At 42.6% G+C, this 27,430-nt stretch overlaps 1 long non-coding RNA gene across 1 annotated transcript in view; it reads left to right on the top strand.

The window, feature by feature from the left end:
• LOC121012289 (uncharacterized) overlaps positions 1 to 17,917 on the top strand; it is a 44,370-nt gene extending 26,453 nt beyond the window's left edge. The window contains exons 2-3 of the long non-coding RNA XR_005782042.1: positions 17,073 to 17,161; positions 17,880 to 17,917. This is a non-coding gene — a long non-coding RNA (uncharacterized LOC121012289). The remainder of the gene's footprint in view (positions 1 to 17,072; positions 17,162 to 17,879) is intronic.
• Positions 17,918 to 27,430: the final 9,513 nt, after the last annotated feature.

The following is a 27,430-nucleotide window of genomic DNA, read 5'->3' as shown; positions in this document are numbered from 1 at the left end:
CAATTGCTGGGTCGTAGGGTAGTTCTATTTTTAGTTTTTTGAGGAACCTCCGTACTGTTTTCCAGACTGGCTGTACCAGTTTGCATTCCCAATGTTTATTTATTTTTGAGAGAGAGGGAGACAGAGAGAGACAGAGCATGATTGTGGGAGGAGCAGAGAGAGAGGGAGACACAGAATCCAAAACAGGCTCCCGGCTCAGAGCTGTCAACACAGAGCCCGACACGGGGCCTGAACTTGTGAACCACGAGATCATGACCTAAGCTGAAGTTGGACGCTTAACCGACTGAGTCTCCCAGGCACCCCTAGGGGAAGACATTTTAGGCAGAGGCAACAGCAAGCACCAGGACCTTGGGTGAAACTGTGCCTGGCATATCCCAGGATCAGTGAGGAGACCATTGAGGCTGCAGTGAAATGAACTGGGGGCAGAGGGGAGGAAACTGGGTCATAAAGCGGCCAGGAGACTGGGAACCATGAGCTTCAGCAGGGGTGGCTGACTCTCCTTCCTCTCCTTTGCCTTCCCCACCACCGCTCATGTGTTCCTTTCCTGCCGCTGCTCTGCCAATTTATCATGGACTGGTGGCCTCAAACAACTGAAATTTATTCTCTCAGAATTATGGAGACCAGAGTCCCAAATCAAGGTGTCAGCAGGGCCACATTTCCCCCAAAGGCTCTAGGGGAGAATCCTTTCTTGCCTCTTCCAGCTTCTGCTGGCTCTGGGAGTTCACTGGTTTATGGCCACATCCCTCCAATTTCTGTCTCCATCTTTGTGTGGCCTCCTCTTCTCCCTCTGTCTCTTCCCTCTTCTTCTCTTCTCTTCTCTTCTGAGAGAGCTTGTCATTGGATTTAGGATTTAAGCTCACCTTGAGATCCTTAACTGAATTGCACCCTCAAAGGCCCTTTTCCCAAATAAGGTCACAATCACAGGTTCTGGAGTTAGGATGTGAGTATATCTTTTGAGGAGCCACTGCCCAACCGACTGTACTTCATTTGTCCAGGATCTAAGGCAGAGCCTAGTAGGGCCTCTGTGGGTCTCAGCTTCTACCTTTGTAAAAGTGGACAATAGCATAGTCCTAACAGAGTTCAAGAGGGAAAGATGATGTCATGGATAAAAAAGTGTTCTATAGTGCCCCACATATGTAGGTGCTCAATTTTGAATTATTATTTGGGGGATGTCCCCCATGAAATTAGTCACTTTATCAAGTTTCTTGAGCTTCTATTGAGTGCAGAGCCTCTCCTAGGCGCCATAGGAGTCAAAAAGGAAGGGGCAGACCCACCATCAGATCCCCCTCCTGAGGCTGCTCTGGTTGGCAAAGAGTACCTGCCACCCTCACCCTTTGTGGTAGTTAATTTTATATGTCAACTTGATTGAGCCGCAGGGTATCCAAATTAAACATTATTTCTGGGTGCCTCTGTGTTTTTCTGGATGGGATTAGGATTTGAATCAGCAGACTCAATAAGGTAGATGATCCTCCCCAATGTGGGTGAGCACCATCTAATCCACTGAGGGCCTAAATAGAACTAAAGTCAGAGGAAGGGAGGATTTGTTCCCTTCCTGACTTCTTGTTGAGCTGGGACGTTGATCTTCTTTTTTTTTTTAATTTTTTTTCAACGTTTATTTATTTTTGGGACAGAGAGAGACAGAGCATGAACGGGGGAGGGGCAGAGAGAGAGGGTAACACAGAATCGGAAACAGGTTCCAGGCTCTGAGCCATCAGTCCAGAGCCCGACGCGGGGCTCGAACTCACGGACCGCGAGATCGTGACCTGGCTGAAGTCGGACGCTTAACCGACTGCGCCACCCAGGCGCCCCTGGGACGTTGATCTTCTGCCCTTGAACTGAATTACACCTTCAGCTTTCCTGGGTCTCCAGGTTGAAGATCATGAGATCTTCTTAGTCTCCATAATCACGTGAGCCAATTCCTCAAAATAAATCTCTCTCTCTTTTTTAACATGGATGAATCTCAGATACTAAGTTTAATGAAAGAAGCCAAGTAAAAAAGAGCATGTGCTGTATAAGTCCACTTGTATGAAGTTCAAGAACAGGCAAAACTAATTTATGTTTATAGAAATTAGAATAGTTGTTACTTGGGGCACCTGGGTGGCTCAGTCGGTTAAGCGTCCGACTCTGGATTTCAGCTCAGGTCATGATCTCGTGGTTCGTGAGTTCGGGCTCTGCATCAGGTTCCACACTGGCAGTGTGGAGACTGCTTAGGCTTGTCTCTCTCTCTCCCTCTCTTGGCCCCTCCCCAGCACACTCTTTCTCTCTCTCTCTCAAAGTAAATAAATAAACTTAAAAATTAAAAATAAAAAAAAAAAAGAATAGTTGTTAGTTTGGCAGAGGGATTGAGGACTCTCAACTGGGAAGGGACATGAAGGAGCCATTTAGTGGTCTGGAAATAGTCTGGGTAGAGGTTACATGGGTTGAACAAGAGTAAAAATGCAAGAAGCTGGCCACTTAGGTGTGTTTCATTTACTTAACTGTATATCACAATCGCAACTTAACAAGACTGTCAGTACCAGATGTTGACAAGGATGAGGAGTACCAGAACTTCTCATGCTTTGCTAGTAGGGGAGGAGTAAATAGCTATAACCTCTCTGGGGAGCTGTTCGGCAATAACTTGCAAAGTTGAAGTTGTGCGTGCCCTTTGACCCACCAATTCTATTCCCAAGTCTATACCTGAGAAAATATCACACGTGCACAAGAAGACATGTACAATACTGTTTATAGCATCCTTGTTTGTGAATGTGAAATATTAGAGGCAGCCTGAAGTGGGACGCCCGGGTGGTCAGTTGGTTAAGCATCTGACTCTTGGTTTCGGCTCAGGTCATATCTCATGGTTCCTGAGATAGACCCCCGTGTTGGGCTCGGCACTGATAGCACAGAGCCTGCTTGGGATTCCCTCTCTTCACTCTCTCTGCCCCTTCCCTGATTTCTTTCTCTCTCTTTCTCAAAATAAATAAATAAACATTTAAAAAACAAAAAAAGAAGCAGCCTGAAGGTTCATCAACAGAATAATAACATGTGGTGCACTCATGTAATGTAATTATGCATAACAGGTGGGTTAGAAAGAAGACGAGGCAGCGAATCATAGGTAGTAGATTTATAAGGGCCTCAAAGATCAAGTCCAGGGGTGCCTGGGTGACTCAGCTGGTTAAGTGTCCTACTCTTGATTTCGGCTTAGGTCCTGACCTCACAGTTGTGAAATTGAATCCTGTGTCAGGCTCTGTGCCAAGTGTAGAGCCTGCTTGGGATTCTCTCTCTCCCTCTTTCTCTGTCCCTCCCCTGTACTCACTTTCACTCTCTCTCTCTCTCTCTCTCTTTCAGAATAAATAAATTTTTTTAATAAAGAAATAAGTAAAATGATAGGATTAAAAAAATCAAGTCCATGCTCTATTTTAGACACAATGAGACTGATGCACAGAGAGGCTGACTGATTTGTCCAAGGTCACACAGCAAATTAATGAACAAGTCAGGTTAGGCCTAGGTTTTCTTATTCCCGATCCAGTACTCATCCCTAGAGGTAGAAAGGATATTAATTATAATCCCTGTTCAGGGAACTAACTTGGGGGACTGAAATAGCCCCAACATGGGGAGGTAAGCACAATCATGTTTTGGGTGTAGGGACACACTGCCCACAGAGATGGCCTATCACCAGCTCAAGGTCCAGCTGCCCCATCACAAATCTTATGAAACCTTCACCACTTCTCTGAGACCACGCCAGGGTTTCTCAGGGGCCGTCAGCAGGTGCTATGACCAAAGGGAGTTGGGGCAGAGTGAAGATATTGGTGCCAGACTCTTCCGTGAAAACTCTCATCCCATCAGGATCTACCTTCAATTCCCACCCTGGGTCCCACCCCTGCCCTGCCTGTAACCCTCCTGCACTCAGCCACCCCATCACTCCTTGCTGCTTCAGGCTTCCCCATCCTTGGTCCCTGCCACTAAGGTCCCATCTTAGATGTTTCCTCTGTGGCCTCTGAACCTCTTCTTCTATAGAAAGCATACATCTTGACCTTCCCAGAATGTTTCCTTTCAGGGCCTCTGTACAAGGGTAAATAAGGGGCCCTGATTTGGGGTTGACTTTACTTGATGGAATGATTCTTTGTAAAATTTGTCCAGAGAGATATCCTAATCTTCACAGAGGTCATTATGGTGGCCTTGTCTCCCCTCCTGAGCCTCCTGAGACTTCCCCTAGAGCCCACTCAAGCAGAGGCCTCTAATTTCCTATCAACTCCATGCATCTTAGAACATTCTCCACTCCCTGGTGTTCCTTGAACACTGTTGCTTCAATTTAACTGTCTGAGCCTCTCTTTCCTCAGTTGCAGAGTGGAGATGGTGAAGTATTGCCAAAGAATGCTCTTGGTTGCAAGTAACAGAAAACCCAGCCAATAGTAGATTAGGGGACTTTGTCTCACAGGAAGTCTTGACACAGGGAACTGCTCGTGTTCTTTCACTGGCTTAATGATGTCATATCCAGTGTCTCTGTGAGTCTGTTGGCCTTTTCCTCATGTTGTGGCCTCATGGAATATGTTGTTCCATAGATGACATCATTCCATGTTCCAGGTAGAAGTAGAAAGAAAAGTAAAGGAAGAATGAGCAACCTGAGTCTCTTCTTGGAAAGTCAACGTATTCCCAGAAGTTTTATCCAGTGGTCATTCTCTTCTGTCTCATTGGCCAGAACTATGTCACAGTGCCCACCCCCTTAGCTAGAAGCTAGCTAGAGAGGGGAATATCGATGAAGTCAGTCACTAACAAACAGTATTCACACACACATCAACCTCTCAAGGATTACATAAGCATAGTGCCACCAGAACAGCTAAAATCTAAAAGGCTGACAATATCAAGTGTTGATTAGAATGTGAAGCAACTAGAACTCTCATACATTGTTGGTAGGAGAATAAATCGGTACAACCCCTTTGGAAAACTATTTGGCAATGCATACTAAAGCTAAATGTCCAAAGTCATGCTGCAAAGGCAGGCTTCAAGCCCAGGTATGGTGACTCCAAATCCTGTGCTTCTTAGAGGAAACAGGATCTCCAACCAATGGGAATATAAATTAGAAAAGCCTTCTTAGGGAGATTTCGCAGGATCATTATTAAAAATGTAATGGCCTTTGACTCAGCACGTTCATCATCACAACCTACCCTAGGACACATATCCGTGTGGCTAGAAAGAAGTATGTGCAATTCACTTCAGCATTGTTTGTAACGGGAAAATAGGAAACAATCCAAATATCCCCCAGTAGGGTACTGAGGTGAGCCATTGCATTTAGTAAGGCTCCTAGGAGTGCAGTGGGTAAATGTGTGGACTCTCAGTTCAAATCTGGGTTCATTTACTTGGATAATATACTTACCCTCTCTAGGCCTCACTTTCTTCTTATTTATTTATTTATTTATTTAATACTTAAAAAAAAATTTTTTTTAACATATATTTATTTTTGAGACAGAGAGAGACAGAGCATGAATGGGGGAGGGTCAGAGAGAGGGAGACACAGAATCCGAAACAGGCTCCAGGCTCCGAGCTGTCAGCACAGAGCCTGACGTGGGGCTCGAACTCACGGACCACGAGATTGTGACCTGAGCTGAAGTCGGCTGCTTAACCGACTGAGCCACCCAGGCGCCCCACTTTTTTTTTTTTAAGTAAGCTCTACACCCAATGTGAGGCTTGAACTCACAACCCTGAGATCAAGAGTTGCACGCTCTACCGACTGAGTCAGCCAGGTGCCCCACATTCTTTCCATTTTAAAGGTAAAGAACATGGGGTGCCTGGCTGACTCAGTAGAGCATGTGACTCTTGATCTCAGGGCTGTGAGTTTGAGCCCCACATTGGGTGTAGAGATTACTTAAGAAAGTAGAATCTTTGGAGCACCTGAGTGGCTCAGTCAGTTGAGTGTCTGACTCTTGATTTCAGCTCAGGTCACAATCCCACAGTCATGGGATTGAGCCCTATTTCTGGCTCCACAAAGCCTGCTTGGATTCTCTCTTTCCCTCTCTCTCTGCCCCTCCCCTGCTTCTGTGCGCAAGCATGCACATGCATGTTCTCTGTCTCTCTGTCTCTCAAAATAAATAAAAACTTAAAAATTTTTTTAAATAAATAGATTAATTAATTAATTAATTTTAAAAATGGAAAGAATGCTAGTGACCAGAGGCTGTCAGGTTGAAATAAGATACGCACAGGAAGCACAGAGGGAGGATGGGGCCTGGTCCCTTGGAGGTACTTGAGCGTATTTTCACAGCATACACACTGTGGAATACAGGGCAGTGGTTAAAGAGAACTAGGATATCTCTGTGTACTTGTATAGGAAAGAAATTTCTCCTTTTTTTTTAATGTTTATTTTTGAGAGAAAGACAGAGTGTGACTGGGAGAGGGGCAGAGAGAGAGAGAGAGAGAGAGAGAGAGGGAGACACAGGGCTTGAAGCAGGCTCCAGGCTCTGAGCTGTCAGCACAGAGCTCAACATGGGGCTCGAGCTCACAAACCATGAGATCATGACCCGAGCTGAAGTCGGATGCTTAACTGACTGAACCACCCAGGTGCCCCAAGGAAAGAAATTTCTAAGTCCTAGGGTGAAGTAGGAAAAACTAGTTGCAGAAAAACATGACCCCGTTGGACAGCAAAATTATTTTTTTAAGTTTATTTTTTTTTATTTTGAGAGAGAGAGAGAGAGAGAGAGAGAGAGAGAGAGAGAGAGAAAGAGCACTCTTGCAAGCTGGGAAGGGGCAGAGAGAGAGGGAAAGAGAGAATCCGAAGCAGGTTCCATGCTGTCAGTGCAGAGCCCAATACAGGGCTCCATCTCAGGAACCCGTGAGATCATGACCTGAGCCGAAATCAAGAGTCCATTGCTCAACCGACTGAGCCACCCAGGTGCCCCAAAATGATATTTTTCTATATGTTTATGCCACAAATCTATAGAAAACAAATTCTGGCGGTATATGTACCACATGTATGCCTGTGTTACCTCTAGGGCAAAGGAAAAATTTTGCTGTTTTACCCCTGGGCTCTGCCACTTACTACCTATGTGATCTTGGGCAAGTTATAGTGCCTCTCTGTGCATCAGTTTCCCCATCTTTAAAATGGGGATACGCTAGTAGCTACCTGATAAATGGTTGTGAGGATTAAATGAGCAAATACACATAAATCACCTAGAATAGTGCCTGTAACACAGTGTAAGACAACTGTTAGTTTTTACTTATGAAATTAAATTTCTTTTCATTCTTCTGTGCCCTTTCACTGTGCTAAAGCTTCTCTGTCTTGGTCAGAAGTGGGGGACAGCTAGCCCCTCACAATTCCTTCAGGGTCTTATGCAGAGGAAAAGCTTGAAAAAGTTTAAAGGGTTGTACTGAAGACACAGGGTTAAGACAAGGACAGCAGGGTAAGGACAGGCCTGTGGGTGGTGGGAAGGAGTGGGCGTGGAGGTGGAGGAGTGGAAGAGGGGACGCAGCAGGGCTCAGTTTCCAAGAACAGGACCTGATGACCATATTCGTCCAATTTAAGATCCATCATTGTAATACGCACCATTATTTTATGTAACACTACGTAATTTTTACATGCACCTCAACTATTACATGTATCCCAATTTCAAAGATATTAACAGGCAAACAGATGTGCATTGTAGAATCATTAAAATACGAGTCCTTAAAGCGTTGAAAGATTATAATGCCCTCACCCCCAAATTTTTAATATCCCACTAAACTAAGTATAACAGGATTTTCCCTGTGATGATTACTTTGAAGTTTTAAGGGGGAAATAGTAAATGTCAAATTCTTTCCTTAAAACGTATCTCATATCTCGTCTTTATTCCCCTGCATGGGCTGAGTCAGCCTGTTGGGTGACCCGGGCCTGCCCTGGGGGAGGGAGGGAAGCCACACAACTGAGTTCTTTGAGCCTCCTCCCTGCCCCGAGGGTGGCAGCAGCAGCTGGAAAAGGGCCCAGCTTTATGGGGAACAATGGTGCCAGCCAGCTGCGGGTGAAGCAGGGCTGAGCAGCCTGGCCTAGCCTGGCCTGGGTCCAAAAAAGTGACCTTGCACCTAAGGGGTGCCCTTCACTTGGGCAAAGGTCTGAGAGATACAGGGAAAACGGACAGGGGATCCCCTCAACATTCCTAGTGAACAACTATTGTTCCCTCTGACTCACTGAGCCCACTGTCAAGTGATGATTTGTATAATCTTTTATAAACATGCCCAGGTCATGTTGTTTTGACAGTATCTGTCTGACACATCAGATAAAGTGTCTGACCCACCTGATCATTGGAATGAGATCCACATGACTTGAAGTAAGAATATCTCCAGGACAGGGGAGATCCGTGGGCACCTGCCTGCCCCTACTCCTTCAAGCCAATCTTTACCGTGACATAGTAACTGCCTGGGTTCAAAGCCCACCTCTAACACTTCCCATGTGCATGACCTTGGGTGAATTACTTTGCCACTGTGGTAGCTAGCCTCCATGATGGCCCTCAGTTGTTTTCACCTCCTGATATCCAATGTGTAGTCAGTCCCCTCCTACAATGACTAGGGCTGACCTGTGTTACCACTAGGGTATTACAGAAATGACAGTGTGACTTCTGAGGCTAAGTCAGAAAATACATTTCAGCTTCCACTTTGCTGTCTTGGATGGGTTGCTCTAGGAGAAGTCAGATGCCATGTTGTCAGCACACTCAAGCATCCCAATAGAGAGATCCACAGGCAAATAACTGATATCCCATGGCAACTGCCAGCCGCTTTGCTAACCCTGTTCCTGAGCCACCTTGGAAATGGACCCTCCAGCCCTCGTCAAGCTTTAAGATGACTGCAGCCCTGGTTCACGGCTTGCCTAGAATCTCCTGGGTTGCCCCAGGCTAGAATCAGTTAATTTGCTCTTAAATTCCTGACCCACAGAAAATGTGTGAGATAATAAATTATTGTAGTTTTAAGCTGTTAAGCTTTAGAGTAATTTGTTATGCCACAAGTAGATAATGAGTACAGTCCTCCTTTACCTCCCTTTCCTCATTTTTGAAATGAAGATGACAATACTACCTGCTTCAGGGATGCCTGGGTGGCTCAGTCAGTCGAGCGGTTCAGCATCCATCGGACTCTTGATTGCGGCTCAGGTCATGATCTCACCTTTTGTGAAGAGCCCTGCACTGTTAGTGCAGAGCCTGCTTGAGATTTTCTCTCTCTTTCCCTCTCTGCCCCTCCCCTGATCTCTCTCTCTCTCTCTCTCTCTCTCTCTCTCTCAAAAATAAATAAATAAGCATTAAAAAAAAAAAATAGTACCTGCTTCAGAGAATCACAGTGAGGATTTAAAAGATTGCCTGGGAAGGGTCTGGCTCCTAGCAAACACTCATAGATAGGAGCCAATATTACTGTATTATTTTACAGCCTTTATTAATCGAGAGCAGAGATGAAGTACTGTGGGAGGAAGAGAGCCAGGAGGGAGGATGAAGTAGCAACACCCAGTATCTTCTTGATTTTCTGGGCAATTCAATTCTACCTCTCCTCACATATCCTCTCTCGAGACAGAGACAGAAGTCCTGTGGGAACCTCAGTCTCCTCAGGAGGCAGAGTGAGGAGCCATTGCTCCTTGGAGCATCCCTCTTACAATCTCAGTCTCCACCTCTGGAGTTTATCGAGTAATTTCTTTCTCATCTGCTAGCAGGCCCTATCAACAGAATTCGCTTTATCTCACCGCTTTCAGGGATGTTCCCTTACCGCTGGCAGCCACATGGCTAAGGATTGCTTTGCTCCTTAATGGAACTCTGTGAACCAAGTTTAAATTTTAACTCTGCTACTGATTTGCCTTTTGTCAAGCCACTCAACCTCTTGAGGCCCATTTCCTCACCTGCCAAACAGAATTTTGCCTCAGGGCTGTTGGCAGAAGAAAAATGAAGCAAGACAGTGAGATCTGAATGCTTTAAGTGGAAATAATAAACTATAAATGCCCCAAAGTCTGTCAGGTGCTGCCCAGCTCCCCACTCTACCCCATTCTTCCCATAGTCAGGGCCACGTGCAGGCTTTGGTCTTGCTCTGGGCTTGAGACCAACCTTGTTTTTTAATCAGAGGATTTTATTTTGTATTTAAAAATTTTTCTTAAATGTTTATTTATTTTTGAGAGAGAGAGAGACAGAGTGAGAGCTGGAGAGGGGCAGAGAGAAAGGGAGACACAGAATCCAAAGCAGGCTCCAGGCTCTGAGCTGTCAGCACAGAGCCCGACATGGGGCTCAAACTCATGGACCGTGAGATCATGACCTGAGCTGAAGTCAGATGCCCGGATGACTGAGCCACCCAGGTGCCCCTTAATCAGGGGATTTTATTTATTTTTTTTTTAATTTTTTTTTCAAACGTTTATTTATTTTTGGGACAGAGAGAGACAGAGCATGAACGGGGGAGGGGCAGAGAGAGAGGGAGACACAGAATCGGAAACAGGCTCCAGGCTCTGAGCCATCAGCCCAGAGCCTGACGCGGGGCTCGAACTCACGGACCGCGAGATCGTGACCTGGCTGAAGTCGGACGCTTAACCGACTGCGCCACCCAGGCGCCCCAATCAGGGGATTTTAAAGAGATTTGATTTCTTTAATCAGGGGCTCAGCTATGAGTTGAAAATGTGCCCGGTACCATGTTTCCTATGTCAAAGACTAGTTCAAAATAAACTATTTTTAAATCAAAGTAATAAAATCCCAGTATAGAATATTGACCTTAAATTTGGATCTGCATTTGAAGCAGCCTGAGCAGTTAAGGTTGACACCTGGACGCACCTCCAGAGATTTAGATTTCGTTATCTAGGGTGGGGCTTGGACATTGGGATTTTTAAAAGCTCCTCCGCCTCACTCCCCTGAATGAAACAATTGTTTTCAAGACGCTGGACATCAGGTCATGAAGGACAGTGATCCCCAATAACTGCATCTCAGAACAGAGTTCAAGAATACATATAGAGTTACAAAAATATCTGGCAGCCAACGGGTAATATTCCCGATACCTGGCATTCAATAGGAGAATGTACTAGTCGTGCCAAGCAGGAAATAATGAGAAGAAAAAAGAATGGAAACTGACTCAGGGGCACCTGGGTGCCTCATTGGGTTGAGTGTCCAACTTCGGCTCAGGTCATGATCACGTGGTTCCTGAGTTAGAGCCCCACACCAGGCTCTCTGCTGTCAGCACAGAACCCTCTTCAGATTCTCTGTCTCCGTCTCTCTCTGCCCCTCCCTGGCTTGTGCTCTCTCTCTCCCTCTCTCAAACAATAAATGAACATAAAAAAATTTTTTTTAAATAATGAACAGAGCATCAGTGAGCTATGAGGTAACATCAAGCAATCTAATACACATGTAAGTGGGGTCTCTGAAGGTGAGACAGAAAAATCACTTGAAGCAATAATGGCTGAAAAGTTTCCAAATATGATGACATAATTGCCAATGTAGAGAAGAAAAAAAACCAGGGTAATCTGCTTTTTAAAAAACTACTAGAACTAATAAAAAGGTCAATATACAAAAATAAATTGTATTTCTCTATACCAGCAATGAGTAACTAGAAATTGGAATAAAAATATTATTTATAGTAGCATCCAAAACTATGAAATACTTAGGAGTAAGTTTGGTAAAGGATATGAAGTATCTCTGTACTCCAAAAACTATAGAACACTGCTGAGAGACTTAAAGATTTAAATAAAGACTTAAATAAATGGAGAAAGTATGTGTTGTGGGTCATAAGACTTAATTCTCCGCAAATTGACCTAGAGATTCAGTGCAATCCCAATTAAAAATTCCAGTGGGCTTTTTGTAGAAACTGACAGGCTGATCTTATTTATTATTATTTTTTATGCTTTTTTTTTTTCATTTGAGAGAGAGAGAGAGAGAATCACTTGGGGTGGGGCAGAGGGAGAGAGAGAAAAAGAGACAGAGAGAGAGAGAGAGAGAGAGAGAGAGAATCTTAAGTATACTCTGTGTTCAGGACAGAGCCTGAAGCAGGGCTTGATCTCATGACGGGTGATCACAACCGGAACTGGAGCTGATATCAAGAGTCTGGCGCTTAACTGATTGAACCATCCAGGTGCTCCTGATTCTTAATAATAACATATTTACGGGGCGCCTGAGTGGCTCAGTCGGTTGAGCCTCCGACTTCAGCTCAGGTCATGATCTCGCGGTTCGTGGGTTCGAGCCCCACGTCGGGCTCTGTGCTGACGGCTTGGAGCCTGGAGCCTGCTTCCGATTCTCTGTCTCCCTCTCTCTCTCCCTGCCCTTCCCTCACTTGCGCTCTGTCTCTCACTCTCTAAAATAAATGAACATGAAAAATAAAAAAAATGTTAAAAAAAATAATAACGTATTTACTTATTTGCTTTATCCTATACTACACATACATTCAGTAGTTCCAAAATTACCATGCCAATATTAATAGTAATAGTAAAAACACCAAATGAAGCTTTGGTCTTCAGAATATATCTCCTTAAGTGTATAGACTCTCTGTGTTCAGAAGTCACTCTATTATTTCTTATTCATTTTAAGCCCTGGGAATGAATTATATCATTTTGATGGAGAAGAGAACCAGTCCCTGAGGACAACAGTATTTAGATGTCAGGTGAAACAGTTGGCAGGAAGAAAAGCTGGAATTTGAGGTGTCACAGGGACTCAGAGAAGACAGTTTTTCATTACCAATGGAGGGTCCACAATTGTACTGACGGCTGCTTAGAGCTCACACATGACAACGAATATATGTTTATTGGATAGTTATTTATATTCCAGTGTGAAATAATAGAATATATATATAAAAGTTTCTGCCCCGGTTCCTGGCACAGAGTTTCTAAAACCCTTGTAATTTTCCAAGTGGTAAAAGCACTAGGAGCATCTTTTGCTCTAATGTTTTGTCTTTGACCCTGGTTCCCAATACAGAGCTCCTAGATCCCTTGGAATTTCCTGGGTGATAGCATCTTTTATTCTAATGAGTCGACTCCTGGTGGGCTCCTGAATAGCTTCCAAATGGGACCAAGCCATGATTAGAGGCTTAGAACTTGCAGCCCCACCCTCCAACCTCAGGGAAGGGAGAGGAGTTGGAGATTGAGTTAATGACCAAGAATCATTAACTAAGAAGGGACATCTGGCTGGCTCAGTTGATGGAGCATGTGCCTCTTGATATCGGGGTTGTAAGTTCAAACCCCATGTTGGGTGTAGAGATTACTTAAAAATAAAATCTTTAAAAAAAAAAAAAAGGAAGAATCATTAACTATACTATGTGATGAAACCTCCATAAAAGTCCCAAAAGTTTGGGGTGTGGGGTGCTTCTGAGTTGGTAAGCACATCCATGTGCCAGGACAGTGGTGCACCCCAAGTCCACAGGGCAGATGTTTCTAGAAGTCCACTGTGTGTATCTTCCTCTGGTTGTTCATTTGTATCTTTTAAAATATCCTTGGTAATAAATCAGCGATAGTAAGTAAATTGTTCTCCTGGGTTCTGTAAGCCACTCTAGCAAATTACCAAACTTGAGAAGGGGGTCATGGGACCCTCCAATTTGTAGCCAAGTGTGACAGAAGTTATAGTAACCTGGGTACCCACTCCTTGTGATTGGTGTCTGAAGTCGGTGTCTTATTAGACTGAGGGAGCCCTTAACCTGTGGGAACCATGCTAACTCCAGGCAGTTAGTGTCAGAATTGCTTGGTATGGAAAACCCCCACATCTAGTGTCAGAAGTGTTGTGAGTGTGGTAGTTGCAGTGTGAGAGTACAGGAAATCAGTGAATTTTTCCTAGACAGGCAGGCACTGTGTTTGGTACCTTATGCACAGCTACCCATTTAATCTTTGTAGTAAGCCTGTGGGGTCAGCATTGTTACCATGTCCATTCTCCACGTGAGGAATTGAGTTACAGAGAGATTAGACAACTTCTCCAAGGTCACACAGCAAGTGAGGAGACTTGATTTCTCACCCAGGCTGTTTACCTCTAATCATGAATGCCCACTGGATTTAGAAACATAGCAGTTGTTGGTGGCCTTAAGAAAAGCAATTTCAGGGGCGCCTGGGTGGCTCAGTTAGTTGAGCGTCCAACTTGGGCTCAGGTCATGATCTCACGGCTCATGAGTTCGAGCCCTGCATCGGGCTCTGTGCTGTGCTGGCAGCTCGGAGCCTGGAACCTACTTTGGGTTCTGTATCTCCCTCTCTCTCTGCCCCTCTTCTGCTCGCACTGTCTCTCTCTCAGAAATAAATGAACGTTAAAAAAAAAAAAGCAATTTCAGAGGTGCCTGGGTAGCTCAGTGGGTTAAGTGTCTGACTCTTGATTTCAGCTCAGATCATGATCTCATGGTTTCGTGAGTTTGCGCCTCAGGCATCTGTCAGTGCAGAGCCTGCTTGGGACTCTGTCTCTCTGTGCCCCTCCCCTGCTTGCACTCTCTCTGGCCCTCTCAAAATAAATAAACTTAAGAAAATTTTTTTTAAAAAAAGCAATTTCAGGGGCACCTGGGTGGCTCAGTTGGTTAAGCGTCCAACTTCAGCTCAGGTCATGAACTCGCAGTTTGTGAAAATAATGAAATAATAAAAGCAATTTCAGTGGAGAAAGGGGGACAAAAGCTAGACTGGAGTACGGTAAAGAGTAGATGTGGAGGGAGAAAGCAGAGACACCGAATTGAGTTTGTTTTTTGAAGAAGTCTGGCTACGAAAGGGAACAGAGGATAGAAATACAGATAAAGGGGATGCAGAATCAAAGGAGAGTTGCTTACTTATTTTTTGATATGATGGATCCAAAACATGTTCGTTTGTGGACAGAATAAACCAATAGAGAGGGAGAAACTAGCGAAGCAGAAAAGAGAGTAGAATTGAGAGGATGAAAGGGACTGAGACCCTGAGACCCTGAGACCCAGAGCATCAATGGAGGAGATGGTTTTACATAGGGCAAGAGATATCTCTTCATTTGGCACAGATGGGAAAGTAAAGAAGTTCTCTTGTCTTCCATTTCTTCAAGGAACTTAAGACAACATTGCCAGCTGAAAGTGGAGAGAGTTCTTGAGAGAGGTTTGAAGGAGAGGAGAATGTATGAAACAGTTGTCTGATAGAGTGAGCCAAAGGTGTTATCCTGTAAGGCTGAGACCCCACTGCAATTTATGTACTTGAATCAAAAGTAAAACAAAGCCAAGATGTATGGTTTTCTCCAGCTGTATTCAACATGGCTGCCAGAGAAGGCAGACAGATGATGGGGCTCATTCTGGGTTTGGAATTACCCAGAGGAGGATGGGACAAGGAGTGGACCACAGTGACAGAGCAGGGAATCCATGGAAGGCACATGGAAGCAGAGGGGATGTGTGAACAGTGTATCAGGGCCACTGAATTTGTGGTCTCAGTGAGGTCAATGATGTGTAGGGAAGGAAAAATTCTTCCTCTACCCTTCAGGATCTTCCACCTGGACTAAGACTTAAATTTACATTAGACAGATTAGTAGGGAAAAGCCCCAAAGTTTTATTATGTGCACATGGAAGCCCGATGATGAAATTGAGACCTGAACAAATGACCACCACATGCAGTTTTTATACAATTTAGACAAATTGCTCCTTTGCAAACTGTAAGTTTGTAAGGAATTGACAGGATAAAGAAAACAGATGTTTGGGAGCTTTAATTAGTAAGGAATTCTAAGTGGAATTTGTGCTGAGGTAGTAGATTAGTAAAAAAGTATAAAGGCTTATTTCTATAGCTTTCTGGGCTTTAAAGTTCCTATCTCTGGTGATAAGGATGTCTTTTTACTCCCTACTACAGGGAGAGTTCCTTTCTTTTTTTTTTTTTTTTTAATGTTTATTTTTGTGACAGAGAGAGAGAGAGTGAGCGCAAGTGGGGGAGGGGGAGAGAGAGAGAGAGATACACAGGATCCAAAGTAGGATCCAGGATCCGAGCTGTCAGCACAGAGCCAGATGCGGGGCTGGAACTCACGGATCACAAGATCATGATCTGAGCCAAAGTCAGCACTTAACTGACTGAGCCACCCAGGCACTCCGGGAGAGTTTTTTTTTTTCATATGGGAGATTTGTTTCCAGATTTCAGGACAGAGGAGGGTCTGAGTGTCCTTGCACTGGTCTCTTCCCAAGTAGCTTCAATTCAAAATAATCAGTACGTCATTGTGGTATGTTTTGGGTGGTCTGCCATTGGCCTCTACAGAAGAAAGGAGAGGAGGTGGTAGAGGCAAATCAAGGGTTCAGACTTGGTGTTCAGGTATGACCCTGGAAGACCAAGGTCATTGGAGGTGAGGAGGCCAAGGAAGGCTGTGATGTTGAACCAATCATCCCAGAAGGCTGTCAGGAGTAGAGATGAGAAGTAAAACAACTAGTCTTTCTGTAGGGGAGGAAATGGAATTTAGAGGTGGTGAGGAGCATTCTTTATTATTGTTTTTTAATGTTTATTTTTGAGAGAGAGAGAGAGGGAGAGAGCGCACACACACATCCAGACACATATATGTGTGAATGGGGGATGGGCAGAGAGAAATGGGGACAGGGGCTCTGAAGCAGGCTCCATACCATCAGTGCAGAGCCCGATGTGGGGCTCGAACACACAAACTATGAGATCATGACCTGAGCTGAAGTCAGATGCTAAACTGACTGAGCCACCCAGGCACCTCAAGGAGCATTCTTAAGGTCACACAATGATGTTGACAGTGGAGCTGAAATTTGAGGCCAGTTCTGCCTAACCTTGGAACCTGGGTCAAACCTCTACTCTGTTGAATCAGCGAGTTCAGCCTCTGAGGCTGGGGGTCCTAAGTGCTTTTGTCTCCTCTCCTGCAGGGCTGGCCTCTGCCAGGCTACCACATGCCAACTGCTGGCTTACCCCAGCCACCTGCCCCATCATCTCTGAATCCTGCATTATGTTCCCTGTCATGGACTTTTTCTCTTCCCCTTTAGCTGACTCTGTTCCAGAACCTGTTCTACCCTGGAAAGCTGAGTCAATAGCTCCAGATTTTGCTATTCATGCCACACCTTGTCCCATGACTAGGCCTTCTTCTGACATGGACTATAAGAGAAATGATAGCAATAATGAAAATAAGAGCACCTACTTCTGTTACCTTTAACAAGCACCCACTCCGTGCCAAACTTGGCATACGTCCTTTCTCATTTGGGCCTCATGACATCTAATTGTTTTATCCATTTTACAGATGAGAACACAAAGGCTCAGAGAGATAAAGTCACTTGTCTGTGACCACACAGGCAGGAAGTTGCAGCGGTGGAGACAATCCTGAGAATGGTTAGCTCTCACAGTCCTTGTCCTTTGCGAATTATGAAAGTTAAATGAAATCATGGGCATCATAGTATAACACATTTTTATTAAAATAACTTGTAAAAAGAATTGCATGTTTCCTGACCCCCATCAGCCAAAGCAGGCTGGCATTTGCTGCACATCTCCTGCAAGAATTCCTTGGAAGCTTTGGGGGTGTCTTTCCTGTGTTCCAAAACAAGTCCTGTCAGCTGCCACATGACCTTACCATTGCTAACCCTAATTGAGTAGGCACTTAAAGGGTGCCTGGCATCTGGCCTAGCATTCTATGCACGTGATTTCATATACATGTCCTAACATACACATATTAAATATAGATAAACTAAATCCATACACGCACACACAGATCTATAAAATATTGATTCTATTTCACAAATGAGGCACAGAGAAGTAAGGGTGGTAGCTCTTGGGAGCATCCAGAGCTCAGGGCTGGCAAAGCAAGCTGTAGTATCCATCCCCACAATAGTGATCCTGGCATATCTCCTGGCCTGAAATCTCGGGGTGATTTCAGGAGTTGTTCCTAATCGTATACCGTCCCCAAGACTGGTGCTCTGGCTCTCATGGACATTCTATGAGATACCCAACATCCTTTATTGAATTTCTTTCCTAAACAAACTGGAGAGAGTTGGTTTCTTTTATTTGCAACTAAGATTTCTTTTCTTTTCTTTTTTCTTTTTTTGCAACTAAGATTTCTGATTGACACGCTCCATGGCAACTCTATCAGGTATGTGTATTATTTGTATTATTTTTAAAGTATTTTTGAGTTATTTAATCAATGTTTTAAAGTAATTGTATAGGTGCTTGTGAATCCACCATCCCCAAATAAAATGCAGAACCTCACAACCGTTTGCCCTCTTCCACACCCGGCCCTTTCCTGGACCACGTAACCATCCTCTTGAACGCTATGTTCATCATTCCCTCTTTTTTATCCTCAAAATTTTCTTTTGAGTTATACATGCAGTGAAGTGCATAAATACCAAGTGTACAATTCAAATTTGTATGTGTGTATAGGTTTTTGTGGAACCAGATCAATATACAGAATATTACCTATGCCCCAGAAGGAGGCATGACCCCCTCATGACCCCTGCCAGCTAATTCCTGATGCTCCAGAGAAACCAGTATTCTTGCCTCTATTACCTTATGTTTGTTTTGCCTGTTCTTAAATATTAAAAGAAAATGTATACAAGTGTACTTTTTATGGGTGTATATTCTTTTTTTTGTCTAGCTTCTTTCTTTCTCTTTTAATTTTTTTAAATGTTTTATTTTTGAGAGAGAAAGAGCGTGAGGAGGGGAGGGGCAGAGAGAGAGGGAGACACAGAATCTAAAGCAGGCTCCAGGTTCTGAGCTGTCAGTACAGCCCAATGCAGGGCTTGAACCCAGGAACGGTGAGATCATGACCTGAGCCAAAGTCGGATGCTTAACTGACTGAGCCACACAGGTGCCCCTTGCTTCTTTCTTTCTTTCTTTCTTTCTTTCTTTCTTTCTTTCTTTCATGTTTATTTATTTATTTTGAGAGAGAGAGAGTGCACACAAGCAGAAGAGAGGCAGAGAGAGGGGGACAGAGAGAATACCAAGCAGGCTCCACACTATAAGCACAGAGCCCTAGGTGGGGGCTCAGTCTCATGAACTGTGAGATCATGACCTGAGCCAAAATCAAGAGTCAGACACTTAACTGACTGAGCCACCCAGGTGCCCCTATTTAGCTTCTTTCATTTATCATTATGTTTGTGCAAATTCATCTATTTTTTCCCATGTTGTGGTAGTTTGTACTTTTTATTGTTATATGTATTTCATTGTATGACTATGCCATAATTTATTTTATTCATTTTCTTATTGATAACATTTGGGTTGTTCTCTTACTTTCCTTTGTGTGTTGCTTTATTTCATCTATCCGTATTTCTAAAAGGATCATCTCCATGTTTACAACTGTGGAAACTGAGGTTCAGAGAAGTTAGGTGACTTCCCCGAGGTCACACAGCAAATAAGCAGCAGGACCAGGATTGATTCCACATCCTAAGTTCTGCATCTTGGCTATGGAAGAGTGGAAGAAAAGTCCTTCCTCTTTCTACTCTCTGGGATTGCCAGGGTGTCCAAAAGACCCAGGTGGCCTCCCTGGTGGCAGCAGGATTGTGTTGAAGCTTGGTGTCCGGAAGCTCTGTGTTTGGGACATGAGCTCATTCTTACCCTCTCAGGCAGCAGCCACAGGTTCCTGATAGCTCCTTTCCACATCCATTATGTTGGGCAATGTTTGAAAGGCACAAGGTTCAGGGGCCCAGCCCCTGTCCCTTTCCAACACTGGGGCGGGCAGAGCTGGGTGTGGAGCCACCAGGTAGGCAGGCTTAGGCTGGCCACCCTGATGGATGGACTTGGGTTGGCTCCCAGCTGCACTTGTCATCATGCTGCCTTAGTGGTCTGTCCTTTGCATACACTCTGCAACGTGACTTATTCATATTTTCTTTAAATCAACTCACTTAAAGAATTTTTTTAAATGTTTATTTTTGAGAGAGAGAGACAGACAGAGCGCGAGTGAGCAAGGGGTAGAGAGAGACAGGGAGACACAGAATCCGAAGCAGGCTCCTGGCTTGGAGCTGTCAGCACAGAGCCCCCAATGAGGGGCTCGAACACATGGACCGTGAAATCATGACCTGAACCAAAGTTGGATGCTTAACCGACCGAACCACCCAGATGCCCCCAAATCAACTCACTTTTTTAAAAAAGTTTTAGTTATTTTCAAAAGTTCTATTTTTCAAATAGCTAATATAAGCATTTGATACACTATTCAAAAGTATGAAAAGGTATAGAAGGCAAATGATTTCCTCCCACCCTTATCCCCTAGCCACCCAATTCCTTTAAGAGATGTCCTCTTTATTAATTTCCTTTGTGTCTTCCAGAGATACTCTATGCAAATACAAGCAAATGGATAGTCTACTTATTTTTATTTTTACTTTTTTTTTTTTTTTTACCAAACGTTTAGACTTTATTTCCTAAATAAAATAAGTTGGAGTCTATTTCCTATCAGTGTATATAGATCTCCCTTGCTTTTTTTTTTTAAGGTTGCAGAGTTTTCCATTACCATGATTTATCTCATCCCCTAATGATGGACCTTTTTTCCAGTTTTTTCCTAGTACAAACAATGTTGAGATAAATAACAAGATTCAGCTGCTATTTTGCTCGTTGCATATTTATCTGTAATTCCTAGAGATGTATCTGCTGGAGCAACTGGCATATGTAGGGTTTTGTGTGTGTGTGTTTCGTTTGTGTTTTTGTTTTTGCGTATGTGGTTTTTAAAACAACTTTAAAGAGGTATAATTAACATACCGTAAAATTCACCCATTTTAAAGGTACAGTTCAGTGATTTGTAGCAAATTTATTGAGCTGTGCAACCATCATCATAATTTCTTTTTAGAATATTTTCATCACTCCAGTAAGATCCCTCATGGGCATTTACAATTAATTTCCATTCTAATACCCCAACCCAGGCAATCACTTATCTGCTCTCTGTTTCTACAGATTTGCTTTTTTCTGGACATTTCATGTACTTACCATGGAGGCGTATAAGATGTGATCTCCTGTGTGCAGGGTTTTTCATTTAGCTTAATGTTTTGAGGTTCATTCATGACATAGCATGGCATGTATCAATAACTTATTCCTTTTTATGACTGAATAGTGTTCCATTGTATGGCTATAACATTTTTTTTTATTCATTCACCGATTAATGGACATTTGAATTGTTTCTTTTTATTTTCACTTTTTAGCTATTATGAATAATGCTCCTGTGAACATTTACATGCAAGTCACTGGTGTTCATATATTTTCATTTTTCTTGGGTAGATACCTAGAAGTGGAATTGTTGGGTCATGTGATAAATTTATATTTAACTTTTTAAGAAACTAAGAAACTGTTTTCCAAAGTGTCTGTACCATTTTACATCCCTACCAGCAATGCATGAGACTTCCTGTTTCTCCACATTCTTGCCACTGTTTGTCATGGTTTGTTTTTTCATTATTATTATTACTATTATTATTATTATAACCATTCTAGTGGGTGTAAAATGGCATGTCATTGTGGTTTTAATTTGCATTTCACTAATGACTAATGATGTTGAGAATCTTTTCATGTGCTTATTAGTCAATCCTGTAGCTTCTTTGGTGAACTGGTAAAAATGCTCATTTTAAAAAATGTTTTATTTATTTTTGAGAAAGAGAGAGAGAGAGAGAGAGAGAGAGAGAGGATCCAAAGTGGACTCTGTGCTGACAGCAGGAAGCCCGATGCACGGCTCGAACTCACAAACGGAGAGATCGTGACCTGAGCCAAAGTCTGACTCTCAAGCGACTGAGCTACCCAGGCACCCCCTAAAATGCTCATTTTTTAATGGGGTTGTTTATCTTCTTATTATTGAGTTTTGAGAGTTCTTTGTATATTCTGGATACAAATCCTTTATTATTTATGTATTCTGAGAAATATTTTCTCCCAGTCTGTAGCTTATCTTTCATTTTTTCTTTTCTTTTTTCTTTTTTTTAAAGAGAGTGTTGACCTATTTTTATAATTTTTTTTTTTTTTTTTTGAGAGAGAGAGCATGAGTAGGGGAGGTACAGGGAGAGAGGAGAAGAGAAGATCTGAAGTGGGATCTGTACTGACAGCAGAGAGCCTGATGCAGGGCTCAAACTCAAGAACCATGAGATTATGACCTGAGCGAAAGTCAGACACTTAACCGCCGAAGCCATCCAGGCACTTCTATTTTATTAATTTTTTTTAAGATTTAATTTTTTAAAGTAATCTCTACATCCAACGTGGGCTTGAACCCCCAACCCCGAGATCAAGAGTCGCACAGTCTACTGACTGAGCCACCCAGGCACCCCTTATTTTTATTTTTTTGAGTAGGCTCCACACCTGATGTGGGGCTTGAATTCATGATCCTGAGATCTTGAGTCACACACTCTACCGACTGAGCCAGCCAGGAACCCCTATCTTTCATTTTCTTAACGGTATCTTTGAAAAATAATTTTTTTTTAATGTTTATTCATCTTTGAGAGAGAGACATGCATAGTGTGAGCAGGTAAAGGGCAGAGAGAGAAGGAGATACAGAATCCAAAGCAGGCTCCAGGCTCTGAGCTGTCAGCAAAGAGCCCAATGCAGGGCTCAAACCCACGAACTGCAGATCATGACCTGAGCCAAAGTTAGGCACTTAACCAACTGCGCCACCCAGGTGCACACACACACACCCCCCCAGCCTTTTTTTAATTAAAAAAATTTTTAATGTTTTTTAATGGTATCTTTAAAAAAATTTATTGAGGCAAAATTCGCAAAACATAAAATCACCCATTTAACATTAAACAAGATGCTTGGTTGGTGCAGTTGGAAGAGCATACAACTCTTGATCTTGGGGTCATGAGCTCAAGCTCCATGTTGGGTGTAGAGATTACATGTATCAGTCAATCAATCAATTAATTTTTTTTGAATTTTTTTAACGTTTATTCATTTTTGATAGAGAAAGAGCATGAGTGGGGGAGGGGCAGAGAGAGAAGGAAACGTAGAATCCGAAGCAAGTTCCAGGCTCTGAGCTGACAGCACAGAGCCCGACGCGGGGGTCGAACCCACGGACTCTGAGATCATGACCTGAGCTGAAGTCGGACGCTTAACCGACTGAGCCACCCAGGTGCCCCAATCAATTAATCTTAAAAAAATAAAATTGAGGGGTGCCTGGGTGGCTCAGTCCGTTAAGCGTCCGACTTCAGCCCAGGTCATGATCTCACAGTTCATGGGTTCGAGCCCCGTGTCGGGCTTTGTGCTGACAGCCCAGAGCCTGGAGCCTGCTTCAGATTCTGTGTCTCCCTCTCTCTCTGACCCTCCCCCATTCATGCTCTGTCTCTCTCTGTCTCAAAAATAAATAAACATTAAAAATAATAATAGTAAAAAAAATAAAATTGAACAATTCATTAATGGTGTCTTTTGAAACAAAAATTTTGAATTTTGATGGTCTAGTATATCAAAAATTTTGCATAGATAAATGTTGTTGTGTCATATCTAAGAAATGTTTTCCTAACCCAAGATCTGGAAGATTTTTCTCCAGTGTTTTCTAAGAGTCTTATTGTTTGGCTCTTCCTTTTAGGTTTCTGATCCATTTGAGTTATTTTTTGTGTATGGTGTAAAATAGGGGTATAAGTTCATCTTTTTACATATGGATATCCTGATATATGTATTTCTAATTTCTATAGATATGGCCAAATTGTCTTCCTAAAACACAACTGGCATCATGCTAACCAGCAGTGAACATGGCTGTTTTCTCACACCCTTGCTATCACAATTGAGATATCAAACTTTTTTTTTTTTTTATAAGCAAGTCTAATAATGAAAACATAGCAACTCAGGGCACCTGGGTGGCTCAGTCAGTTAAGCATCTGACTCTTGATTTTGGCTCAGGTCATGATCTCACAGTTTGTGAGTTCGAGCCCCAAATTGGTGCAGAGCCTGCTTGGGATTCTCTCTCTCTGCCCCTCCTTCACACTCACTCTCTCTCTCAAAATAAATAAATAAACTTAAAAAAAAGAAAGCATAGCATCTCATAGCTTTACTTTGCTAAATTTCTACTTCAGCCACATCCTAAGCACTATTGTGAAATATATTAGCTCAATGTATTAGCTATATATTGTTTCAGCATATATTACCGTATATTACCACGAAACACAGGTGACTGGACCTGTGGGACCTCCCTTCCTTTCCTCCAACTTTAGAAGGTTCTCAAGGACTGAAAACAGTCACACTCCCCATATATCTAATTGCAACCTTTGCCAGAAGTTTGCATCAATGAAGGCTGAGTTCTAACATTCCCAGGATTGTTTCTGGTCTGATACTTTCCAGCTTGCATAAGGTGACCTGGATGCTTGTTGCCTGATTCTATCTTTGCCTGAGGAATTGTATGCATGACTTTAATTTTTTGAAAAAGATATAACTTCTGGTTTAAGATCGACATTTCTAGTGAGTACTATAGGCAAGAAATAATTCTGATCTGCAATCTGTAGACATAGGTCAGTAGGGCTTTAGTAGGAGGAGAACAAGAAAAGAGAGAACTGGGGATAATAAATAGGAGTAGAAGCTCTGGCATGCTGTTTATTACCCAATGTTGTTCTTTAGTCCTGCAATCACTCATCTGAATGTCAGTTCTCCCAAAATTGCAGGAGGAGGTGCTCGGAGCTCCTTATGGGCATTTATTTTTATAACTTTTTCTCCACTTCTATATTCAGTATGGAAAATCTGAAGGACAGAGAAGCACAGAGTCTCTTTTTTACATTGATTCAAGATGAGACAATTGTCAAGTAGATGAAAGACACAGTCCTAGGTTGAAATATCAGGTCTGTTTCTTGCATTCTCTATGCATTCTGACCTCTGTTTCCACTTCTATAAAATTAGTAATCACAATGCCTTCTACCTCATTGGGGATGAATATTGGCATATCTAGTTCAGGACACACAGTGGGCACTCAGTATGTCTCTGTCTCCTTTCACAATTTACAAATTAATTTTCTTCCAAGCAGTTCCTGAGCATCCTTAAGATGTTATTATATGCCAGAGGAAATACAGGGATGGATAAGACCATGGCTTTGTCCTTGAAGAACTTATGGTTGGGAAGAGAGATTAAATGGTCCAGTCTGCTGCCTTTTGATAAAATAGACATGTGACCCCAGTTTTCAGATGTCAGCAGAGGCCCAGAGATCCCAAGAAATACAGCAAGTAAATAGTAGGGAGGGGACTGGAACACAATTAAGAGGAATATTGGTATAGAAGTGATGAGAGAGGAATTTTGGAAATAAAATCATGCCAGTTTGTAGTTCAAAAGAAACAAACAGGGCTGCCTGGCTGGCTCAGTCAGTAGAGCATGTGACTCTTGATCTCAGGGTCGTGAGTTCAAGCTCCAAATTGGACATGGAGCCTATGTAAGAAAGAAAAAAAAAAAAAAAAAAAAAAGAGGAACAAGTGGGAGATGAAGATGCCTGGGAATGAATCAAGGGTTACAAATCTAGCCCTGAAGGTGGACTGCATTTTGTTTGTACAGAATTTCCCCCCACCCACCATTTTATTATGAAAATTTTCCTTTTTGTTTTTAAGTGTATTTATTTTGAAGAGAGAGCAAGGGCTGGGGAGGTGTAGAAAGAGGGAGAGACAGAACCCCAAGCAGGCTCCACTCTGCCAACACAGAGCCTGACGCTGGGCTTGAATTCACAAATTGTGAGATCATGACCTGAGCTGAGATCAAGAGTCAGGCGTTTTTAACCGACTGAGCCACCCAGATGCTCCTATTATGAAAATTTTCAAACGTATAAACAGTTGAACGAATTGTGCAGTGAACATCCATCTATCCACCACCTAGATTCTATGGTTGTTAACAGCTTGCTGTATTTGCTTTGTCTTGTATTTATTTATTCATCTAGCCCTCTATCCATCTATCTTACTCTTTGATGCGATTCAAAGAAGCTGCAGAGTTCATTCTACCTCTACACATTTCAACATGCCTATTGTTAGAGCTCAATATTTGCCTTTGTTTTTAGGTTAATTTTACATACAGTGATATGCATAGATCTCAAGTATACCATCTACTAAATTGTGACAAATGCATACAACTGTGGAATCCACACCCCTAACAAGGTACTGAGAGAACATTTTCAACACCTCCAAAAATTCCCTCCTGCCAGAAGCAACCACTATTGTGATTTTTTTCACCATTGATTAGGTTTTACCTATTCTAGAATATTGTACAAATAGAATTATAAATTGTACACTCTTATATAAGGCTTCTTTCTTTTTGCATGATGTCTGAGACATCTATTTGTGTAATTCTTTAATTTCCTGGTAGTATTCCATTGCCATGAATGTCTAAATGCAGTTTATCCATTTTCTTGTTGATGGAACACACAAAGTTTTAAACACTTTAAACTGGTTGCCAGTGTTGTAGGCTTGACTTCAAATCCTGGCTCTGCTACTTGCTAGATGTATGACCATGTGCTGGTTACTTTGTGTCCTTGAGACTCAGTTTCCCAGTCTCCATAATGGAAAAAATTATAGCTATTGCTTATTGAGTGCTTGCTATGTGCCTGCTTGGCACTGTTCAAGTGTTTTACATACTCATTACTCATTTAATCCTCATAATGACCCACAAGATAGGGTATGTTACTACTTCCATTTTATAGATTTGGAAACTGAGCACCCAACCTAGGTTGCTGGGAGTATTCAGTGAGATAGTGCATGTAAAACACTTGGGACTCCATTTGGTAATTACAATGTAGGAAGTAAACATTGGCTGTTATTTTTCATCTTACCTTACTGGCCCTTAGAGGAATTTAAGTTTACTACCCCTAATGGAGAAAGTGTATAAGGCCCTGGGATAGGCGTTTCCAGATAAAATGGAGATGTCCAGTAAAATCTGAATTTTATTTTATTTTTAAGTTCACTTATTTTGAGAGAGAGCTACTGTGGGCATGTGTGCGCACAGGTGAATGCAAGCGAGGGAAGGGCAGAGAGAGAGGATCCCAAGCAGGCTCCATGCTGTCAGCGCAGAGCCTGATACAGGTCTCAATCCCACAAACTGTGAGCTCATGACCTGAGCCAATATCAAACTCAACCAACTGAGCATCCACCCAGGCACCCCAAATTTGAATTTTAGACAATGAAAATAATTTTAGCATAACTATGTTACAACCAATATTTGTCACATATTAATGCTAAAAAGTTACTCGCTGTTTATCTGAAATTCAAATTTAATTGAACATCCTAACTTTTTATTTTCTAAATCTGGCAACCCTACTTGGGAGGAAGTGACTAAGGTGACTAGGGACAGAACTAGTGTACCTCATTTTGCACATGAGGAAACAGCCTTTTTTTTTTTTAAAGATTTTATTTATTTAATTTTGAGAGAGAGAGAGAGAGGACACAAGTGAGTGAGGGGCAGAAAGAGAGAGAGAGAATGAGAGAGAGAGAAGCAGGGCTTACCTGAAGCAGGGCTCAAGCTCAACAGATGTGGGGCTTGAAATCACAAACCCTGAGATCATGACCTGAGCTGAAGTCAGATGCTTACTGATTGAGCCACCTAGGCACCCTTATTAATTAATTAACTAATTAATTAATTATTTTTAATATTTATTTAAAAAATCTCTACCCCCAACATGCGGCTCAAACTCATGACCCCAAGATCAAGAGTCACACACTCAGAAGACTGACTGAGCCAACCCCTAAAGATTTTATTTTTAAG

Source organism: Herpailurus yagouaroundi, unplaced genomic scaffold, assembly GCF_014898765.1.
Source record: "Herpailurus yagouaroundi ecotype Mexico unplaced genomic scaffold, PumYag 196, whole genome shotgun sequence".
NCBI classification, from domain to species: Eukaryota; Metazoa; Chordata; class Mammalia; order Carnivora; family Felidae; genus Herpailurus; species Herpailurus yagouaroundi.
Note: the sequence above shows the minus strand (reverse complement) of the source record. Positions and strands in the feature narration are given on the sequence as shown.